At 41.0% G+C, this 23379-nt stretch overlaps 1 long non-coding RNA gene across 1 annotated transcript in view; it reads left to right on the forward strand.

The window, feature by feature from the left end:
• LOC148351949 (uncharacterized) overlaps positions 1–23379 on the forward strand; it is a 56133-nt gene that overhangs the window by 1985 nt on the left and 30769 nt on the right. Inside the window, exon 2 of the long non-coding RNA XR_015852897.1 lies at positions 529–651. This is a non-coding gene — a long non-coding RNA (uncharacterized LOC148351949). The remainder of the gene's footprint in view (positions 1–528; positions 652–23379) is intronic.

Genomic DNA, 23379 nt, shown 5'->3' on the forward strand with positions numbered 1-23379 from the left:
TCTAAAAATCATGTTTTGTTAAAAACACACGAAAGATTGAAATTCAGATATACAGTCTTTTTGGCTTTAATAATTCACACCAGATTTTTTTTTTAATCATACTGGAGAAATTGGAAACTTGGCTTTGAAAGTCCTTAAAGGCACTAGCTCAGGAGGTAGAGCGCTCGTCTTGGGATCAAGGGATCCCCGTTCGAATCCCGGCTTGTCCGTGTTACATGTTGAAGTGTCCTTGGGTAAGACACTGAACCCCTTATACCCCCAATAGGCAGGTTAGCGTCTTACATGGCTGCAATACAAGGCCGCTATTGGGAAATGTGAAGCACACTGTAAAGCGCTTTGTGAAGTCATTGACTTGAAAAGCGCAATATAAATGCAGATCATTTCATTTCATAAAAAGTACTTGATTTTGGCCATGAAAGTGGCGTAAGAACCCTGAAAAAAAAATACATGAAAAAAGTTGCAGCACTAAAATACGCTCGTGTTTTCTTTACTTCTCCAAAATAACAAAGACACTTTCCCTCCCTGCAGACATTTTGCCGAACACGTGACATGGATGTCATTCCATCAGCTAGAAGAACCTGATCCATGAGTTAGCTCACCTGATTCAACCACAGTCATCCAAGAACACTTTGAATAAAAGACGCCAGCACTGTGAGTGAAACCTACACAACTCTTGCCACGGTCCGTCATCCCACAACTCTCCGACTCCCCCCCACATTCATGACTGAGCAGCCAGCGGCCATGTGCAGAGTCAATGTCAGATTTAGTTACAGCACAGAATAGTCAGGGGGGCTTTGTGGGGTATTTCGAATGAAGGGGGTGGAGAAGGAGGAGGAGGGGGATGTCGCAGTAGGGGAGGGGTAGATTTATGGGGGACGTTTATGACTACACAGGACTGGCCTGGGGAGGTGAGCTTTGAGGAGTGGCGGGCAAAACATTCCCTTTTCTTTGCTTACACGGGAGCAACAGAGGGAAGGAGGGATTTGAGCTTTGTGGACTTTGTTTCCCCGCCTCGCGCACCCCCCTTCTAAATCCCTCCTTGATTTCAATAAATTGTTTAAATGCGAGCTTGCAACTTTGTTTCTAGGGGGCACTTTTTACCAGTACAACCTTTTAAAGACACATACATTTTTGTTTTTATATATGAAATATTTCTTGGTGTATAACGCACACCCCTAATTTTGGATTAAAAGTAAATTAAGGATCAAATTAAACCAACTGCAAAGTATTGCTTTTAACCCCGTAACGTTCCAACTACCCGCAGACTGTTGATAAACAAAGAACGTGTCTTCACGAAGTTATCAGACACTGAAATATGTCATTCCACATATCATTGGAAAGCTCAAACTCTTCAGATTCAAGATATTTCAAAATATACTCTTCACAAAAACATCAGCTTCAGTCTGAAACCAGACACCCGAAAACTATAAAGCCGGTATACGTCGCCCAAAAGTGATCTGATATTCCACTCATGAAACAATTATACACATAGACTTGTTATATCCAGGACCGTCCAGTGAATAATAATAATAATAATAATAATTTCCTTGTATTGTCATTCTGTGTAACAATGTACACAGAACGAAATGTCGATTGCATCTGACCCGATGCAGCCGCAGCCAAGAGAGGGCGCCGCCGACCACTTTTTAAGTCTTAGGAATGACTCGGCCGGGGCGCGAACCCGAACCTCCCAGTCTCAAAGCGGGCGCCTTACCATCTAGGCTACTGAGATGTCGATTGCATCTGACCCGATGCAGCCGCAGCCAAGAGAGGGCGCCGCCGACCACTTTTTAAGTCTTAGGAATGACTCGGCCGGGGCGCGAACCCGAACCTCCCAGTCTCAAAGCGGGCGCCTTACCATCTAGGCTACCAACTGCGTAAAATATTTACTCCAAACACACGCCCTAAAAGCACTTCTGCATGGTTCCTTGTTGTAATCCATCTGTATTGCCCCGTAATTTTCTTTTAAATGTAAAAAAAAAAACTAGTGAGATAATTTCCAATATGGCCGTTAGCCTCTGACCTTTTGATTGACCTCGCTCGGCCAATTACAAGTCCTAAACCTGCCATAGCCTATGAATGACTGAATTTAGACAACAGACATGACCTACTTTGGCTTAAAAATCTTTAGCTAAGAGTGACTTATTAAAATGATGATTGACACATTGGTTACCCAATGAAATTCACAACGTAACTATGCAACATAACGGGGTGTATTCAAATCAGAGCTATGAATAAACGTGCTTAAATTCAACCCGGGATTAAATGTTACGCACAATTAGTGTACACTTGTGTGTAATATCAGTGACTGACTTCTAGAAAGATAAGTCAAACATTTACAACTCTATCACAATGTCTAAAAAATGATCAAAGTAAAATAAACCGTTTGAGAGCTGTAAACTGGTCGTCTTCAAGTGGCCACTTTTTGATACGCTTTGACATTGCTTCAGGAAAATGTGTAAAATTTAATGTTTAGTTTTTCAGATTGTGATCAAAACTGATAAGGTACCAGGTAAGGCTTCAAGCTATTGTCTCACCTGTTTTCAAGCTAAGATGCCGATGCTACACTCTTTTGCAAGCATTTGATTGGAAGAACTAATTCAGGCGAAAATGAAAACATTTTATTTCTGTGTGATCCAACTCAGATTACACAACGTAAGTCGCACTTGCATTGATTATTTCAGTTTGGGACAAAACTTCCTTGTTACCTTTCAAAATAGACCAAAACTGTCCATATTCTCCAAACGGTTCAAGAACAGCATTCATTTTACTTTAGGTACGTCTTGGATTGGAATTTTAGGCAAATTTGACAGGGCTGTTAAGGGGTTAAACAAATGTTTAGGGAATTGATGACAAAAGCTATATGAAAGTCTGCAGGTTTTAGTTTGCATTGCATAAAGAAAAGACGGGAAACTAAACTCGCGGCGCATGATAGAAGAAGGCTCTAATAACCTTTTGCATATCAGATAGCTGACAAAATAAGTCATAATGCATATTTCGGCACAGCTTTTTCTCCGCGTGAGTCATTTAAGACAGGAGTATTATTTTAGAGTTCATAATTATAGATATTTGAAATTGATCTTATTTACAGTATTTTCTTAGGCTATAAGGTACTTTAAGATTGCCAGAAGTTTGAATGTGCGCCTTATAATTTGTGCGCCTTATGTACAGATAAAATTGGAAATGCATGCTGGTAAATTACAATATTTGTGCAATTATTAACCTGACAAATAACATTGCTGACCACAATTGCATAATAATAGTTGCAACGGGGATCAAACACTGATGAAAGCGCCAAATCCTAACCAGGCCCCCAGGGACAAAGATGAAAGATGAAAAGGCATTAGGTCTTACCTCATTATCGCACTGTTTTAAGTCACGCTACCAGATATGAATCTTGGAGAATGGAGAAAACAAAATGTTAATATAAACGGGTTTAAAATTTTGAATTCTGTTTTAAGCATCGTAAGTGACAAACATTTGAATACTTCCGGCAATGAATAGAATCATTTATTTGGCAACCAAAACAATGAACACAATTCCAACATAAAATTTGAAATGTTTTTATTTTATGCCCTTCAAAGTCCGATTTGTCGGACACACCAGAGCTGTGTACCTTGTCATGCTTTTTGACGTTTATTTATATCTTTCAGGACAACTATCTCTATTCTCTAACATTTGTCTCTGGTACTGTGACTAAAAATAGTTTGATGGTGAGATCAAATCTAATGAATTTTCATATGTGGAATATATCACTGGTAATAAGTGTTTGGTCGAAATACTCTTCACTCAATTACTTTTAGACGCTCAGATCAAATGTTGTGGAGGGCCACATGGGTTCGCTAGGCATGAGTGACACATGTGGTGTAGCGGAACAAAAAACGAGTACTACAAAGCACAATTAGGAATACAAACTAAAAGTGACCAAAACACACCTTTTTAGTTCCCCCCTTTTTTGCTCAGCCTTTTTGAGGTTTATAATCAGGACTGCTGATCTCAGTGAGCCTCATGTTATGTAAAATAAATACAAATTTGTTGACCTATGAGTATTTAAAAAAAAGACGCACAAGTATATAATAGTTCATGTATTTCTGCTTATCATTCTTTTTTTTTTTTAAGCAAATGACATTTTTATTTTTTACCACCAAAAAAGTGATAAATAATACAGAATGTCCCTTTTAAGGTTGATAGCAAGCAAAAACTTTATTATTGTTGGCTTTTTTGCTACACTCCGACACACCCATGAGATCAATTGTTGAAATACAGAATCAGACGTCTGAATAAGCCCTGACGTTCTCCTTTTATCTTACACAATAATGAGATTGGTAATTCGCAGAATGCTACCTCTTCATAGGGAGAGAGAAACTCACTTGTTGGCTTGTTTTGTGCGAGTGTGTACTTGCGTGTGCACGCGCGTGTCAACTTTACAATACAAAAAGGTTTTACGAGCGGGCCTGGAGTGCTTTTGCAGATGACATTCCTGCTGGAAATCACGTCTGCACTTCAAAGGCCCGCTGATCCATTGATTGGGCCACGTCCAGCAACTTTCGATACAGCGTTGCTTACTTTTGACACTATTTGTAATTAGAAATTGTAAAAGAGGTTTGGTTGTCACCTTCTGGCAACATCAAAAAATTCCCTGGAACTTTTTGTGGGTGTCATCGCAATTTTTACATCAAGGCAGTGTTGAACGAGTTACAGAAAAATGCAGTAACTTGTTACCTCATTTAATTACTTTACCCCCCAGACTACTGACATCCAAAATCGGGATCTAAAATCCAAAGTAACTATCGAGTTACAAATTACCGTATACAATGTATACTCACCCCACTATGCACCCCACCTTTAAAGAGTAAAATTATAAAAGAAAACACTCCAATAAATCCCAAATGTAAAAATTACTTCAGTTTTATCAGTATGACAAAATATATTTTTTTGAATACTCTGCATGAAATTAATCTAAGAATTAGTCAAACAAAAACCAACAGAATCTGGAGCTACTTGTTGGAATCAATTTTTCATACTTTTAAAGGGAACGTGGGTATAATTTAGCTCCTCCTAGTGCTAAAAAACTCAAGTCATTTAAAAACCAGTGTTGATTAAAAAAGTAAAAGAAAACAAAGTATCATATGAAGTATCATATAAATATACATTTATTTGAAATAACATGAGTCTCACCTATTGAGAGCTGACATCTTACTGAACCGGGTACCTAAAAACTTCAAAAAGGCTGGGCGAAAAAAAAGAAAGTAAAACGGTGCTCTTTACTCACTTTGAGTCACTGTAGTTTGTATTATTCCTTGTGCTTTAGCAGTCTTTTTCAGTTGCAATCCAAAATGTTGAAAAAAGCTATATTGGACCAAAAAAACATGTTTGGAGCCTCAAAACCTAATAAGGACGAATACATATACCGTTTATACTGTATACTGTCATGCAACGCGTATTGTACGATGTAATACTCAAAAGATTTTCCGCTGTGATTTAGGATCTCGTATTAGTATCGTCACATGTCGCTGCCCGTCAATGAGGAGGTACGGCCCATCTCTGAAGAGTAGAATGACGCTTTACACTGAAAAAAAAATGGCGTCCAGATGATGAAGGTGCTGTATTTGAGTCAGATCAGGAGGCTTCTCCTGCAAATGATATCCATGGAAACCAGTACGATCTGTTTCATGTGGGGGAGTAAATCCAGAGCGAAAAAAAAACAGCCTGGAGAGGAATGGGCACCGCCTGGCTGTACTTGCCCAAGACACACCAAAGGAAGTGGTGCCCCTATAACCCGGGTGGTTAAGGGAACCATGAACTGTGCATATCTATATTCATTGGAAAAAAAATAATGTTTCTTTTGTGTTTTTACTCCTACAAAAACCAAATACTTTTTTCAATTTTCCATATCAAACATTTTTGAATTATCGCCAGGGAGAAACTAGGGAGTGCTATAGAGCTGCAAGTGGATCCAGAGATGGGAGATGCATCTCAACAATGGAGTGTTATGCAAAACTTTGTACTTCTATTAATGTACAGGCTGTATTTTCCAGACTATAAGGCGCACCTAAAATCCCCAATACGTCCAGAAATTGAAAAGGGCCACTTATAACCTGATGCGTCTTATATACTGCAGAATACAGCAGAAATAATAGGAAATTTGCACAGTAACTGTTGGTGTGCGTTTTTGATTGTGCAATGACTGATCAAATCAACAAATTTTACTGAGCTAAAATGCAAAATATTGTATGCAATGGGAATCAAACCCGAGTGAGGGTGCTGACAAATTACCATGAGACCACCAGGGGTCTGAATGACATAGAGCTTATCTCATTAACACATTATCTTTTATATATATATATATATATATATATATATATATATATATGTGTGTATATATTATCTCTCTCTGTCTCTGTCTCTCTCTCTCTCTCTCTCTCTCTCTCTCATTCATGTATATATATATATATATATATATATATATATCATCTCATCAGCTGCACCGCTTATCCTCAGTAGGGTCGCGGGGGTGCTGGAGCCCATCCCAGCAATCATCGGGCAGTGGGCAGGGGACACCCTGAACTGGTTGCCAGCCAATCGCAGGGCACACTCAGTAAAGCAGCCCCCCGCCCCCACCTTGGCTCATCAGATCACCTTTCTGTTATGCTAATTCCAGCATACAAGCCCCTGCTGACCAGAGAAAAACCTACAGAGAAGCAGGTGAGGGTGTGGTCTGAGGGGGCAATGGAGGCACTACAGGACTGCTTTGATTGCACTGATTGGGACATGTTTAAATCGGCTGCCACTTACAACAACAAAATAAATATAGATGAGTACGCCATTTCTGTGTCAGCCTATATCAGTAAATGTGCAGAAGACGTCAGCAATACCAAAACTATATGCACCCGTGCCAATCAGAAGCCCTGGATGACTGCTGAGATACGCAAACAACTAAAAGTACGGAACCTTGTCTTTAAATCTGGTGACATGGAGGCGCTGAGATCAGCGAGGGCTAACATGAACCGTGCTATCAGACTAGCAAAGCGAACGTACAGTCAAAAAATCCAGGAACGTTTCCTCAACAAAACCAACACCAGGGATATGTGGAAAGGCATTCAGGCCATTACCAAATACAAGCCAACCACCGCCCCAGTGCAGGACACTAGCATGGACTTTCTGAATGACCTCAACAAATTCTTTGGAAGGTTCGAGGCACAAAACGGCACCCCTGCAGCGAAAGCGGTTCCAAATCAGGACGAAAGAGCACTCCAGCTGGACTCATCTGACGTGAGGAAGACCCTGAGAAGGGTCAACACAAGGAAGGCTCCAGGCCCAGACAACATTCCGGGGCGGGTACTTAGGGAGTGCGCCGATCAGCTGGCTTGTGTACTAACAGACATTTTCAACACCTCGCTAGACCAAGCCAAAGTACCATCATGCTTCAAATTTGCCAACATCATCCCAGTGCCAAAGAAACCCCAGATCTTATCATTCAACGATTACCGGCCCGTTGCACTGACTCCTATCATAATGAAGTGCTTTGAGAGACTGGTTAAAGAGCACATCACCTCCAGTCTCCCCTCCTCATTCGACCCCTTTCAGTTTGCCTACAGGACAAACCGCTCCACCAGGGATGCCATCTCCTCTGCGCTTCACCTGAGCCTGACACATCTAGAGGAGAAGAACACCCATGTGCGGATGCTGTTCCTGGACTTCAGTTCAGCATTCAACACCATCATCCCACAACATCTGGTAGACAAAATGAGACTCCTGGGTTTCAACACCCCCCTGCGGAACTGGCTGCTGGACTTCCTCTGTGACAGACCCCAATCAGTGCGGATAGGTCAGAACAGTTCAGATGTCATCTACCTCAGCACGGGCTCCCCCCAAGGCTGCGTCCTAAGCCCCTTGCTGTTCACCTTGATGACACACGACTGCGTCCCTAGGTCCGCCACAAACCACATCGTGAAGTATGCTGACGACACAACAGTGGTGGGCCTCATCAGGGATGACAACGACCTAGCCTACAGAGAGGAGGTGGAGCAGTTGGTGGGCTGGTGCAGGGACAACAGCCTGGTCCTGAATGTTGACAAAACTAAAGAGATCATTGTCGACTTTAGGAAAAACCAGCCCAACCATGCCCCACTTTGCATCAACAACAAGGCTGTGGAGGTTGTCAGCAGTATCAAGTTCCTAGGGGTGCACATTACAAACAAACTCACCTGGTCCGTGAACACTGCATCACTGGTTAAGAGGGCACAGCAGCGCCTGTACTTCCTGCGGAGGATGAGGAGAGCCCACCTGCCCCCACCCTCCCTCATCACATTCTACAGGGGCACCATAGAGAGTATCCTGACCAGCTGTATCTCTGTGTGGTGTGGAGGCTGCAGCGCTACCGACTGGGGTAGTGTGAGGAGGGTAACGAGGACAGCAGAGAAAATAATCGGGACTACACTTCCCTCCATTCAGGACATTGGCCAGAAGCGCTGCCTATCCCATGCTAAGAACATTACCGGGGACCCCTCTCACCCCCATCATGGACTGTTCACTCTGCTAGCCTCTGGGAAGAGGTTCTGCAGTGTGCGGTGCAGGACCACCAGGCTCCGCAATAGTCTAGTCCCCCTGGCCATTAGACTGTTAAATGGTCAATCTAACATATAGTTAACTTAAATCTAAACGGCTGCTAATCTGACTTTTTGCACTACTGGCAGTTTTTTATAGCTTGCCACTCATTGCACATTGCTCTCTGCACTATGGTAATTACAGCATTATTGTTACAGTGTTAATGTTACTGTGTACCTGACTTGTTAACCTGACTGCCCATTTTGCACATCTGGTTAGCTACTCTTCTTGCACTATCGGCACTATGGTAAAATACTATACGTAGCCAATTACAATACAACTTTATTTATATCTGTACATTCAAGGAAACTGTGGGGGTCAGATGCATCGACATTTCGTTCTGTATACACGTGTACTAGAATGACAATAAAGTAGATCTGAATCTGAATCTGAATCTGGGACAGACAACTCACTTGCTCATTCACACCTAGGGACAATTTGGACCGGCCAATCCACCTGAAATGCATGTCTTTGGAATGTGGGAGGAAACCGGAGTGCCCGGAGGAAACCCACGCAAGCACGGGGAGAACATACAAACTCCGCACAGTAAGGCCGGGAGCTGGATTTGAACCCACGCAGGAGCTTCCCACAACCTCAGAACTGTGCCGCACACGCGCTAACCACTGCGCCGCCGTGCTGCCATATATATATATATATATATATATATATATAAAAACTTCCTGTGTGGAGTTTGCATGTTCTCTCTGTGCTTGCGTGGGTTTACTCTAGGCACTCCAGTTTCTTCCCACATTGTAAAAACATGCATTTCAATTAATTGGCCGGTTCAAATTGTTCCTAGGTGTGAATGAGTGAGTTGTCTGTCTCTGTGTGCCCCGTGACTGGCTGGCAACCCGTTCAGGGAGTCCCCTGCCCACTGCCCGAAGACAGCTGGGATGCCCCCCCCCCCCCACCCCCCTGCGGACCCTACTGAGGATAAGCGGTGCATATAATGGATGGATGTGTACATATATATATTTTTATTTATTTTTTTTTATTTTTTTTTCATTACGATTCATCACTTACTCAGCAAGTAAAGTGAGTAAAATCTTGCTTCATCGCCCCTACCCAAGTTATTTTTCCCTTCAATTTCCTAATTAATTTGTTTTTTCATAGCCTTTTAGATTTTCTGGAGCATGGCATCAATTTAACACGCTAATCGGACGCACTGTCACCGTCCAGATTTGTTTTTCTCTGGCGAGTTGCCTCGTGAACTCATTGGCCTTAAACAATCAGTCTAACAGGACCCAGATCTTGCTGTTCAAGCCATTCCTGGCTTGCTCATGTTGCACCGAGCAACCAAGACAGCGTTTTGTTTTTGTATGTAGGCCGTTCTGGCGCGTTCCCTGCTTGCTTTCTTTATGACCTCCTGCTATTTGCGGGGAGGGCTTGGCTTGAGGCTGCTGATAAATGACGGGAGTAGGACGAGGTTTTTTTTTTTAATCTTTGCAAAGCAGGAGATGAAAGAAACATGAAGAAGTGGGAGGAGGGGGTATTGAATAGAGGTAGCTGAAGCGGAAACACCTGGCTGCCGTTGCGACTGGTTGTCAACAGAGGGCAGCTTTCTGCACGTGACGTGTTTTTACTTTAGACACACTGCTAGAGTTTCTTTACCATTTTTCAAGACACCATTACATGGTCAATGGTCAATCGGGACCAGAACCACCATACACTCCATTTTGTCTTTTGTCTTCAAACCACTTGAATATTTCCTTCTCAATTTCTGGGTAGTGTCCAATACGTTTTCTTTTATTTTTCCAGACACATTGCATTGCAAAAATATTTTTACAAATGAAATGACCAACGTTCAGCACTCACATTTGTTCCATTGATATTGTTGTTCTTGTATAAACCACACCCCCTCCCCATACGCTGCTTCCTTTTCACTACTGTTGACACCCAATCAAATACGTATGCACAAACTGATCGCCCAATTTCAGCATTTTATTTTATTGTTGTAAAGACGGCTTGGATGCCAGTATATATGGTAGGAAACATATCTGAACATCAGTAGGGAGAAATTCAGCATCCTCATACTCTGTGCTTGAGACAGCGCCACTGTATCTTTATTCAGTTGTCATTTCTAGGTGGATATAAACATCCCAGCCTTGTTCGTCTGCTGTAGTCAGGGTTCTGTGGCTGGCGGGAGAAGGGTTGTATGTGACTGTCAAAACGCAGTAGATTTATGATCCGCTTAAGAATTATCGTCAATAACGCATCACAGTACGTGTTACTGAGAAAACTAATTGCGTTCTAGGAAAGTGTTCCTTTGTAATGCGTTACTCCCAACACTGCATAAGATCAATATCTTACCTATTTAAGACTTGTTAAACAATGCTATTGTTTCAAATCACTTACAACGTGAAAAAAATCTGTGTTGAAATATATACTAAGATGTATTTTGTCTGCTATGTGAAAGGCAACAGGTTATTGGAGTCTTCGACCATGCACCATGAGTCATTTAGTATTCCGGCCTTTATTCATGCAAGCAACCTAAAACCCACTTTTGTATAGCTCTATTAATCAATTTTCTAAACAATTGGTTAAAAATGTACTTAGCTACCAATCCGCTTATCATTGATTTACTGCCGTCTGAATTGTTTTCACAACACTGTACTACAGCACTGATTGTTTTCTTGCGTGATGTCAGGACTTGCTATGTTCATGTCTTGCATGTTGTAGTTTGTTATAACTGCTTGTTACACAGTGTGAGTTTTTACATTGTTGGCTAATAAATTATAATTTGATTCTAAATTGGCATTTGTTAGTCAAAGGAGCTGTGCGGAAACTGGAACTCTTTTACTTGCAGCTACCATCCTTTTTTGTATCATCATCGCAGCCTTTGTCAAGTCATATGTTGCGTCTGCATGTACATTTCTTACACGCTCCCAAATAAACTCTTGATTTGGCGTTTTGACTGTTGTTAAAACGGGCCTTTTACTATTTTCACTATTTTCATGCTTAACTCACAAGTAGAACTAAAAAAAAAAAAAAAATCAGTGACGAGCATGAAGTTACTCCCTACCTAAGGCTCTTTGAACCTAGTCAGGTATTGTTAACACATAATTCATAAAGAAAACATTCTACTTTCAACTTTTTTAACGACACCTCAAACAATGTAGCCCACCTTTAAAGATAGTATATTTATACTATGTGACCAATAAACGGCAAGTAATTATTATTCCTTTCTAAAAACAAAAACAAAGCAAGTAATAGTTTGTTTTATATTTTTTTTCATTTTGAGTTCTGGATTGAATACATGTTTGAAAACATGTATAGCTTTCCCCCAGTGGTATGAAAACCTTTGGGCACCCCTGATTGTTTATAAGAGTTTCCATAAAAGTCATTGGATGTCCAGATGATCAATGTTACCTATAAGGCAGACAAAACATTCTTTTAGCAGGAATAGAAGTTTGTAGGATTATCAGAAATTTCGCAATAATGACTTGTGTCTTGGGTATTTTTGTATTCTATTTCTTTTCTTTTATTATTTTATTTTTCAACACAAGGAACTGCTGGAAGTGGGAATTCCCCTACGGGGATGAATAAAGTATCAATCTATCTATCCATCTAAAGGAGCTGTACGGAATTGAGAACTTTCTTACTCGTTGCCGCCATTTCCTGTCATATTTGCAGTCTTTGTCAACTCGTTCATTATGCAGATGCAAGTACTTGCTTTTCTTAGACACGCTCGAATAAACTCTGTACATTACGTAATTACAATCTTACTTTCACCAATTTCATGCTACACTAACAAAAAAAAAGAAAGAAAACCCTAAGGGAACGAGCATGATGTCAGTCTATAGAACTCCTACCACCCCCCCATTCCTTCTACATGTTCCGTCCCTTACAGCTTTGCTAAAAGTAAAATTAAGCAGATAGGTGCAGTGGAAAATAGCACATAAAGGATTTTAAACTCAGTTGGGCGCTGTTAAAACATACTTAATAGAGAAATACTTAACGTTTACATTTTTAAGGACACCTCAAACAATGAATGAATGAAAACTTTATTCGAACATTAAAATAAAAACAGAACAAAAACAATAACTCAACAACAAAATAATATTACATAATATGTTCGAAAAGGGGCAGCACGGCGGCGCAGTGGTTAGCGCGTGTGCGGCACAGTTCTAAGGTCTTGGGAACTTCCTGTGTGGGTTCGAATCTAGCTACCGGACTTACTGTGCGGAGTTTATATGTTCTCCCCGTGCTTGCGTGGGTTTCCTCCAGGCACTCCGGTTTCCTCCCACAATCCAAAGACATGCATTTCAGGTGAATTGGCCGGTCCAAATTGTCTCTAGGTGTGAATGAGCGAGCGAGTTGTCTGTCCCTGTGTGCCCTGCGATTGGCTGGCAACCGGTTCAGGGTGTCCCCTGCCCACTGCCTGATGATTGCTGGGATGGGCTCCAGCACCCCCGCGACCCTACTGAGGATAAGCGGTGCAGCTAATGAGATGAGATGAGATGTTCGAAAAGGGGTAGTCAGAAGCAAATGCTTATATTCCCTACCCCATCAAACAATGCACACCACCTTTAAAGTGATCGGGTGCATTCATTTGGGTACTCCTACTGAAGAATGTTTAGTAGATCTTCTATATCTTCTTACACTTTAGGTTCTAAAGAGGGTTTTGATTCTGATCGAAGCCATTGTATTTGTGTCCTTAATTTACAATTTCCACTTTGTGCCATACACAGTAAATAAAAAGGAAGTCAGTGACTGAAATGAATGAATAAAGTGAAAAATGCTAAATTGTCAGAACGAGATAATGTGAAAACTTAGGAAGATGGGCCATGAGCCATACTTTTAGCACCCCTTGATTCGGTTGCTCATAAATAGCTGAAGGCACTGAAGATTAGACATGCGGGTCAAAGTGACGTTTCTGAGACGCCGTTGCGTAACGAGGACACACTGAATTAGCGGCCCCGCCTGGCACTCCGCACACAATCCTATGCACACTTATTAACCGCAAATATAAACACTGGCGGCGCGGTCATCTCCAAAGTGCGGTGCGGCAAATCCCACTTTAGGGAAACCGCAGGCTCATTAAAAAGCTTCTTTAAAGAAGAAATACGGCCCCATGGAAGATAAAACATACTCGACAGTTAACGGCCTATTTGACGAATGCGATGCGGCGATATGGACGGAACATTGTCTTCACACAAACAAGCCGCTCGCGATGGATTAGTTCAGCGTCACTTCTTCTCCCATAAAACGTTATGTTTATATAACTTCCCCTTTTCGTACGAAGCATGTGAGGACCAGCAAAAGCAGCAGAGGGTGTCTTTCGAAATAACTCTCAAAGCCCAGCTGAGTCTTCAACCTCAATTTGGCTGATTTGACACATTTGGCCACAGTTCACAAGTAAAGATGTTGTCCATCCATGTAAGAACACAGAAGACACCATTTTATTGGTTACAGATGCACCGAACAATTTAAAAACCACACCTTACATGGACATCATTTAACAGTACAGATGTGCTTTGTGATACAAACGATCTAAGATAGGTATTTTTCCCAAATGTGAGCCATTATTGGGCACTTTTTGCTCTTTTTGCTCTGATAAAAATGCTGTAGATGTGGCATTGTGATGTACAATTTAAATTAAGTCACAAAAAGCTCCAGTATTAACCAACGCAAAAGCTATTAACATAGAAATTGTCCCACTAAGCTAATACATCATGACGGAAAATGTGACACAACAATGTGATACCCCAAGCTTACGTCTGTCAAGTAAGCCCGACTCTTTTCTTGCTAGCAACCCAATAAGGGAAAAAAGGAACTCCAGACTACTTCTGACGGCTGAGTTTGGATAGCACTGACCAATCAGATGGAGCATGCCGAAGCACTGACTTTTTACAACCTCCAAAGTCAAATTGGCAGATTCAGGTTAGCATTAACCCTGCAAAGAAAATCCGAAAATGATTGACAAAATCCATTCTTGAAACCAGGAAGTCATGGACTTTGGTGCATATGTCTTTAAGCGTGTTTGGATGAAGAAGACCGGGGACTTTTGACATGTGGCATTTTTTTTGCTGTTGTGAGCAATGTTGCCAGGGACATCCATCCCCGTCAGAAAGATTTGGTGATAAAGAACCCAAGGGGTCTCTGGTCCATGTGTCCAACTCAAGTGCGACTCAAATCACAGAGTGACCACACAGGGCCCGTTGTGAGGTCTTGGAGAATAGGAGACAGATGGACGAATTTCTTTTAGGGCTAGGGGAAAGTTCTCCACTATTCCAACGTTGCACAAAGCCTATTGATTATCTTTCGTGTGGAGCGAAGAGTCAGGCACTATCCTGTTTCAGTTTTTGCCGAATCGTCCAGACACCTGGACCAATGCTGCCTGGTTCCCAGGGGAAGGGAACTCAAACCTGTAAGATGTGGGTTGGACTAGTCACAACGTCGTTTGACTGCTTGAGCCAAAACATTGTTTCCTCTTTAATGTTTCCATAGCTCAACAGTATCATCTAGGGCTGGGAATTTCATTGTTTTTCTAAGAGAATAATGATCCAGGGACTTGGTGTTATGTGAGTCAAGTTACCAACAAGTCCAAGGAAATTTTTGCCTTGTGAAAACCGAGTCAGAAAGAACTCTTGTGAGTTTTAGTCAGAGAAGTCTAAGTCCAAAACATAGCCCCTTAAGTCTAACTTGAGTCCAATTGTGACTGACGGATAACTATTTAACCATTGTCGAGCTCTGGAAGCGTTTATGGCCATCTCAATACACATCAAATAAAGGAACAGGAGGCGCTTGGAGGATCGGCAGATTTGGAGCGCTTCGTGGGAACGCCATCGGCAAGAACCCACCAGCGGTTGACCACTAACAATGCTGCGGCTGCCTGTATGGACAATTTGTCACTGCTGGATCGTTTACCCACATTCTCTCTCAAGCCAACGCCCCGCATCTTCTGAGGCTAATATGACATGATGACCACAAAGAAAGAGATCTTCTTAAAGCAAGGCTTTTATAGTGGTCACTGGAACAAAAGCAAAACAGATAAATTACTAAAAACTGGAGTTTGTGGGTCGATTTTCATGTCTCATTTTTAGGCAAATATACCCCTGTTCTGTTTCACCGCGGTTAATATAATGCCGAAAAATTTTCTACAGTGTATTTATAAGCATGCTGTTTTCCAGCTCGGAAATTATTTACATAATTGGAACTGTTGCATGTAAATCGTTTGCACCCAAAAATGATTAATGCTGGGTAACTTATAAATATTCCCATGATGTCAAAAGCCTGTTTTAAAGCCTAGGATGGTCTAAAATTGGGCTGCCACATCCAACCCAACTTTATAAAACGTATTGCTGTTTACCATCCCTCCCAAAACTCACAATGCAGGAATATCATGATATAAATTTTCTTCCATTCTCCAAGGCTCATAACACCAGGAAAACACACGCTCATTCTGTTCAGTGCAAAACAATAAGGAAATGGGCAAAATCTCTGGCTAGTAAGCAGAGATCAAGGAAAACAGCTGAATAATTTCCTCCAGAAACTCGCTATTTTCCTGTATTGACCTCACAGCAGGCTTACCTTTCTGGATTGCGTTTTGTTTACCAAACATCTGACTGAGTGTCACGCAAGTTCTTTTTGTTCTGATGGCAAAACCGACACTAGCACAAAACTGTTTGCGTGTGAGGCAAGTTATCCACAGCTGTAATCCCGTAATCAATTAAAAAAAACATTTATTACAACAGAGAAGTGGTAAGCAAGGAATTGTGGGAACAGACTCATTTTGTGAAAAACAACTTAAAGGATGGCTGCATTTGAAAGAAACGTCATCATTTATGGAGATTAATATTGACACTTTGATTGGTGTATCCAAATGTTCTCCATTTATTATTTTATTACAGTCTTCCTAGCCCTTAAAAGGAGATCAACCAAATGTCACTAATGCATTCAAGGATCTTTTTATGCAAGACTGATGGACAAAACATATTTGAATCACATAAAGGTAAATGATCTGAAATGAAATATGGAATCGTAACTGAAGAATGTTACCGCTGGGAGCAAATAGAAACTCTATATTAAGCGTGTAACAACATCTAATTTCGGAAATTAATCTGGATACTTATCCACCTGATCGATCGTTGATACGCTTCAGCCAAGAATCGATATTTTCAATAAATAATAAAGCCGCTAGAACAAGTCCTTCTTTATGTGTAGGTCAGAATACACAACTATTTCTTAAATACTCCCCTATTTGGGATTTTTGGCCTTATGCATGTCTTTTTTCAACCTCCTACAGGTTTACACAAAGGCCAATAAAAAATGAATCGATTGCTTTCCCAGAAATGACAGTTTTTACTGTAGCCCTCAACCCAAACCCTGCTCATAAATATTGGCACAGATACCAAAGAGTCTACCAGCCCAAACCCACAAGAAAATGTTATTGCCAACCAATTGTGTCATTCCCTTTCACACTCTACAAGTCTACCCAGTTTGGGTGTTGGCCTTCCTAAAGTTTCTTGGCTTGACTCCCTACATTAAACCTCAAAAAAGTTTACATTCCCCTTACAAATGTATTAAAATCTTGTAAAATAAAAGACAGATCTCTTCTGCAGTGAAATGCCAGGAAAAACAGGAAAAGACAAAACTTAATCCTCAACAGGAGCTTGTTTTAACCGCGAAAAATTTACAGTCGTAATGCAAACATTAATGAAGCGATACTAATAGCCCGTAAAAAGAACAAACAGATGTTTAAAAACAACTCAAGTTACTTCAGAAATGACATTTCATTTTGGTCTTGGAAATGAAGAATGACAAATTCCTGAAGTTATCAACAAATCTTTATGTCACACTGCGCCCAAATGAAAGGCTGTCGGCAAAAAAGTCATCCCAACTCTACATCGCCCAGCTATCTTGGCAATTTCCTTCCGTTTGGAACTCTTTGACTGGTGCTTTACATTGCCACTGGAAATATTGTGCTATAAATACATGAGAAGAACACCGACTGATATGATCTGTCTGGTTAACACAGCAGGGTGAGACAAAGAATATAGCGTAGGTGCGTAGCTAGCATCGTGGGCGGTGTTCACGCCGCATGACTCACTGCGTGGCAGCTCATTTAAATACAGACTACGACTGTTTCTCCATGTACATACAATACAGTATGCCCACGGGTGTTAATAGTACAGCACCCAGCCTTCTAGACAATGTTTCCATCCTATTATGACATATTGTTAAGATTCCACTTAAAGGTAGTCCCAAATATTTAAACATGCAAAATGTGAATAAATAGTACATGTCTTTTGCATTTAATATACAGTGGAACCTTGGTTTTCGAACGCCTCTCAGTTCAGACAAATCGGTGTTCGACCAAAAATTTCGAGAAATTCTTGCTTCGCTGTTCGTTCAAAAAATCGGAGTTCGAACGCCGGTACGCTAGGGTGCGATGCTGAGCGGCGTACGGGTGTTCTAGCCCCTAATTATGCCTTCGAAGAAGGTCGGTGCACGCAGGACAGGTGAAAAAAAAAACAAGTTGTTCGTCCTACTATTGCCTTTAAGAAAGACATAATAGCTAAATTTGAAAGAGGTGTACGAATTTCCGATCTTGCTAGTGAATACAGCATGGCTAAATCTACGATCAGTACGATAGTAAAGAATAAGGAGGCTGCGAAATCGAGTGATGCGGCTTAGGAAGTTAGCGCTATAAGCAAGCAACTGCCGCAAGTTTTGGAAGAGATTGAAAGACTTTTGATGATTTTTCTCTCCCCACCGTCCACCACAAAGGTAAGAACTCCTATTCATAATCCTTTTTTTTATTTTTACACTTTCATGTTAGCATAATCTTTTGTTCGGAAGATTACGAGAACGCGAACGTACGATTAGCCTCAGTTAGCTTTGTTTACGCAAAACATTCAGGGTGTTTGAATGGAGATCCCTTTCCAATGAAGCGCTAGTCACTTTTTGTGGGGACCCGGGTGCTAAAAGACGTGTAAACGACCTGATTTTTTCATTTTTACACGTTCATGTTAGCGTAATCTTTCGTACGGAAGATTACGCTAACGCGAACGTACGATTAGCCTGGGTTAGCTTCATGTTTACGTTCAAGGTAAACATTCAGGGTGTTAGAACGGATTAAAATGATTTTACATTACTTTTAATGGGAAAAAACGATTTCGGTGATCGTACAAATCGGTTTTCGAACAGTGTTCTAGAACGGATTATGGTCGAGAACCGAGGTTCCACTGTATATTTATATTTCATCGGTATATTCCAATCCTTTTCCAAAATAATACACTTTGAAGACTACATATCTTATCTTTTTCATCCTGAGCTGTGACAACATCGGAGGAACACCAGCAACCTAGCAAGGTCGGCCCAAAAACACGCTAGTGAGCAGCCAGGCTAAACAGGAACCAACTACAAAAGTGGCTACGGGGACATATGCGAAGGGATAGACCAAGGGACACGGGTTCGGGAAGCGAATGAGGCAACGTCCGAAGAGAAGCTAATAGCGAGGCTTCAGGCCCTGACTACCTCTACAGCTACGCTTAAATCTCTCTTATAAAGGATGACCTAGAGCTATAACTCATGGTAAACCACAAAATTCAGGACGGTTGTAAAATAAAATCATCATGGAGACCGAGCTTACTCTGAGGACACTAAATGTTAGCCTGCTGTTACCCAGACGCTCTCTATATTACTTTCTTACTTTGAAAGGAGAGGCCCTCCAATGTCTTTGTACTTTTGGATAATGACAATAAAGACCATTTGTTTAACAGCAATTCTGTGCTTTTATATGTAGATCCATAGTTGTTATTTTTTTACAGTCGTTTACTCTCAGTCGGTAATTATGTCATTTAGAGGTAAGAATGACCCTTACGGGCTTTTATGAAGGTGCGAAGCTACTTGGTGGGGATTCTAGTCCCCATTAATTGCGGTATTACTGTATTTGTATAAATATTGGGGGGAACACGTGTTCTGTACCTAATTGAGAAAAATATCTATTTGAGAATACATATAAATGAAAGACTATCGCCCCATGCCCCTGAGGCCTATCCTTACTAAATGATGAGCACACTTTTTTTTTTTTTTTTTTTTTTTTTACAAAGAAATTCATCAAAAACAAAGAACAATACGGAAGTTATCAACAATAACACACCCTCTTCACCTACCTCAGAGACGGCAATAACCAAAAATGCATAAAACTTTTACAATGTTGAAACTCTATGCTCGTACGGTCGTAGAGACTCAGCTGGAGCGGAGCCGCGACTCATCTGCGCAGAGGTAACATCGAGGTCTGCTCGTCAACATGATGGATGATGAAGGGCCTCCATCTTGTTTATGCAAGCCGACACCGGGCATCTGCTGGCCTCACAACCTCTCCACTCCCTGCTAGACTTCGGGATTAGCGATGGCCGTTTTGGATACGGCAGATAGTAGAGAGCGTATCGGAAAATTGCTGCCTGCCCTTAATGGCTCTATTTTTGGAAACACGCTAAGCTGTTTAACTTAAAATTGGTTATGGGAATTGATTGTTGTGTAGGACTTAAACATGACCGTTTAATATACATATATATCGATTGTAACTCTTACTAGGGTTGATCATCCCAGACTTAACTCCATAAGACTTATGTGACATATTTATTGTTGCTAATTAGGCAAGCATACTATTGACAAGTTTAATGAACAACTGGTAGAAGATGTTTTTTCAATAATCTTCCATTTTATTTTAAACAAAACTGTCCTTTTTGTTACGAAACACAATTTTTTGCGCAAGAAGACTGTGGATTTTGAGAGGTTATTTGGTACAATGTAGTCTAAATTTATGTTGTGATCGTTTAAACCTTTTTATGGTCAAAATTAAATCACCCAATTAAAAGGGTTGTTAAATGACTAAGGTTGTCTGGGTGGCTTTGTGCAATACTATCCAATTCATGCAATACGACCCAAACTCAATTTTTATTCAGTTAGAATACCCTAAAAAAACAACATAATTTTAACTTTTTTTAGTCTGGTTAGTTTAAAAACTAATCCTTTTTAAAGCTTGCTTGTACAAGACACCTAAATTGTTTTGCTCTGCTTTTAAAGGGGACTACATTTTGTTTTTTGCTCAACCACCCATTTGGGGAGGATTTTTCCTAAACAATGTCCTGGATCAGTTCTTATTAACCCATTTTTTTTTCTCTTTTTTTACCTGTTATCAGAATCTACTATTGTTGAGGAGAATGCCAAGAAACTGAGTGTACCCACTCATTGATGAATTTCACTAGATTTATTAAAAAAAAAAATCACAGAACTGCTAAGCTCCTTTCACCAGATTCAAGGAGCAACCAATTGCATACCGATCCCTCTCGACAAATATATTGAAAGATAATCGCACCCCTTATCAAATTAAATACAAACACAACTAAACAATCCACAACTTCATCAAACAACCAACTGGAGCCCTGACCACATTTCCTTTTTACACGATATCAGACATCACTAAAAGAACAATCAATGTGTTCATTCTGGCTAGGTTTTTATAGTTTCCCATGGTATATCTCGCCCAAAACTGAGCTCAGTGGTGAAAAACTAGCTGTTGACAAAACGCTAAAAATGTAAGATATGCATTACATTTATTTTCCCTGGATGTTATTGTTAGTTTTATGCTTCCTGAACGCCATTGTTTATTCATCTCTCACGATCACAGCCCTAATGAATTGAGCAAGTTTCCATCCAACTTGTGATTTTTACGTCCTTGGAACTCGTTTCAGTTATGTTTTCTGAGCACCCTCACCCATTTTTTCTCTACATATGAGGGGGCAGGTGGTTGCCGACGACGCTTGAAGTTTGCCTTTGCATATAAGTGTGGAAAGAGGCCAACCAGGTTTTCTTATAATTCAGTATTGCAATAACAATTTGAAGTTCAGCAGACAAAAGTATAAACTTGTACACTGTGTTGGACACGATACTAAAAAAGTAATTAGTTACAGTTACTAGTTACTTCATTTAAACAGAAATTGCATTACAACCAGCTCGGTAGCCTAAATGGTAGGCGCCGCTCCGAGACTGGGAGGTCGCTGGTTCAAGCCTCGGCCGAGTCATTCCTAAGACTTACAACATTGGTACCCATTGCCTCCCTGCTTGGCGCTCGGCATTAAGGGTTGGAATTGGGGGGTTTGGTCACCTAATGACTCCCAACACAGCAGTTGGGTCTAAAAACCCGGCACCGATCAAAGGCGACGAGTCACGTCGATAGCTTCGCGTGACAAAATGATTTCCGGTAGATATCATGTTGATGGTTGATACTGGCTGAATAATAATAAATAAAACCACGGATAACTGACACCCTAGTAGAGTGTCACGCTGAAAAGTAACTATCTAGTTCCACAGTATATACTCACATTTAAGCCGACTCCTTAAAACTGATTAAATATGGTGACATAATAAACAAAATAGAAAAAACTAGTACACCAACCTGTGGCCTTTGCAATCTTGAGAGCTTGCAAATGAACACAGCCGAGGAATGTTTCCTTCTCCATTTCTGATAAATTCCCAAGACATTTATTTTTCCCTGGTATGGTGTGTTGCAAAATAATTCTACGAATAAAAACACCAACATTCATGACTCTTACACAAATTCAGTGCTCACGTCTGCCCCATTGATTTTATTCTTCCTGTATAAGCCACGTTTCCCTCCCACGCCTGCATACCATTGGCTACTTGTGACACACTATCAAATATACGCATATTAACTGACCCCCTGATCTTAGTATATTATTTTATAGTTGTAAATATGGCTTGGATGTGAGTATATCTGGTAAGGAGAATATCAGAACCGAGAAAAGTTATTGAGAAAAGTAATTACGTTCCAGGAACGTGTTCCTTTGTAACGCGTTACTACCAACACTGATTATGAGTGTAAAAAGAGGCCAACCAAGTGTTCTTACAACTCAGTACAGCAGAAACTGCCAAAACATTTGTCCGTCGGAGGAGAAAAGTATGAACTTGTACCCTTGTTTTTCAGGACTGGACAGCTGAGGAAAGACAGAGTGTTGGGGTGGGGGTGATTTGGGAGACTGAGCCAGTGACGGGGCCATATAGCACCGGTTGGGAGAAAGTGCAGAGTAATGCTACAGGAATGTTGTGGAGTTGGAGATGGGAGTGGGTGGAAGAGGGAGGGGAAGTTGGGAAGGGGGATTGACTGCCCCATTTTTCACAGCCATAATCAGAGCCAGCTGTCAACGAGTAGGCCCGGAATATGAAGGCCTTCTGAGCTGGAGGGGGGATGGTTGAAGGTTTGGGAGAAGGGGGGGAAAGTGGGAACGCTGGGCTTTCTTAAGCCGGGGAGAAGGAGCAGGGTTCTAGCGGCAGATGAGACAAAGATGGGCTTTTTCAGATGCAAATTTGACTGTGTTGCATATGTATTATGGAGCGTTCTTGATGAATGAATGAATGAATGAATGACAACAGGGTCATAAATCATTTCAAATATATCTTATAGTAGAAACTGAGATTGACAAAAAATAGTACGCACCTGATACTTAAGAAATACATCTATTACAGCCTTAATTTGTAACACAGTAATCGGCAACCACTGGGCTGCGGACTGGTACTGTGTCGTGGCCAGTTTGGTAACGGACCGCACAGTAAGAAAAATAGTGTCCATCGATTTTTTGCTACGTTTCAAACTGAACATGAACCGGGGCTCTGAGGTGGTACGTTTAAACAAAAATCAGTGTGGTTCGCCCAGGTGGACGCAGTTACCTGTCGGGCGGTGGTAATGTCACGTTGGAAATAGAGATTCCTGCCCACTGAAGATATAGTAAAGGATTAATAAAG

This window comes from Urocampus carinirostris, chromosome 15, assembly GCF_059441175.1.
Source record: "Urocampus carinirostris isolate Australia breed hairy pipefish chromosome 15, RoL_Ucar_1.0, whole genome shotgun sequence".
NCBI lineage: Eukaryota > Metazoa > Chordata > Actinopteri > Syngnathiformes > Syngnathidae > Urocampus > Urocampus carinirostris.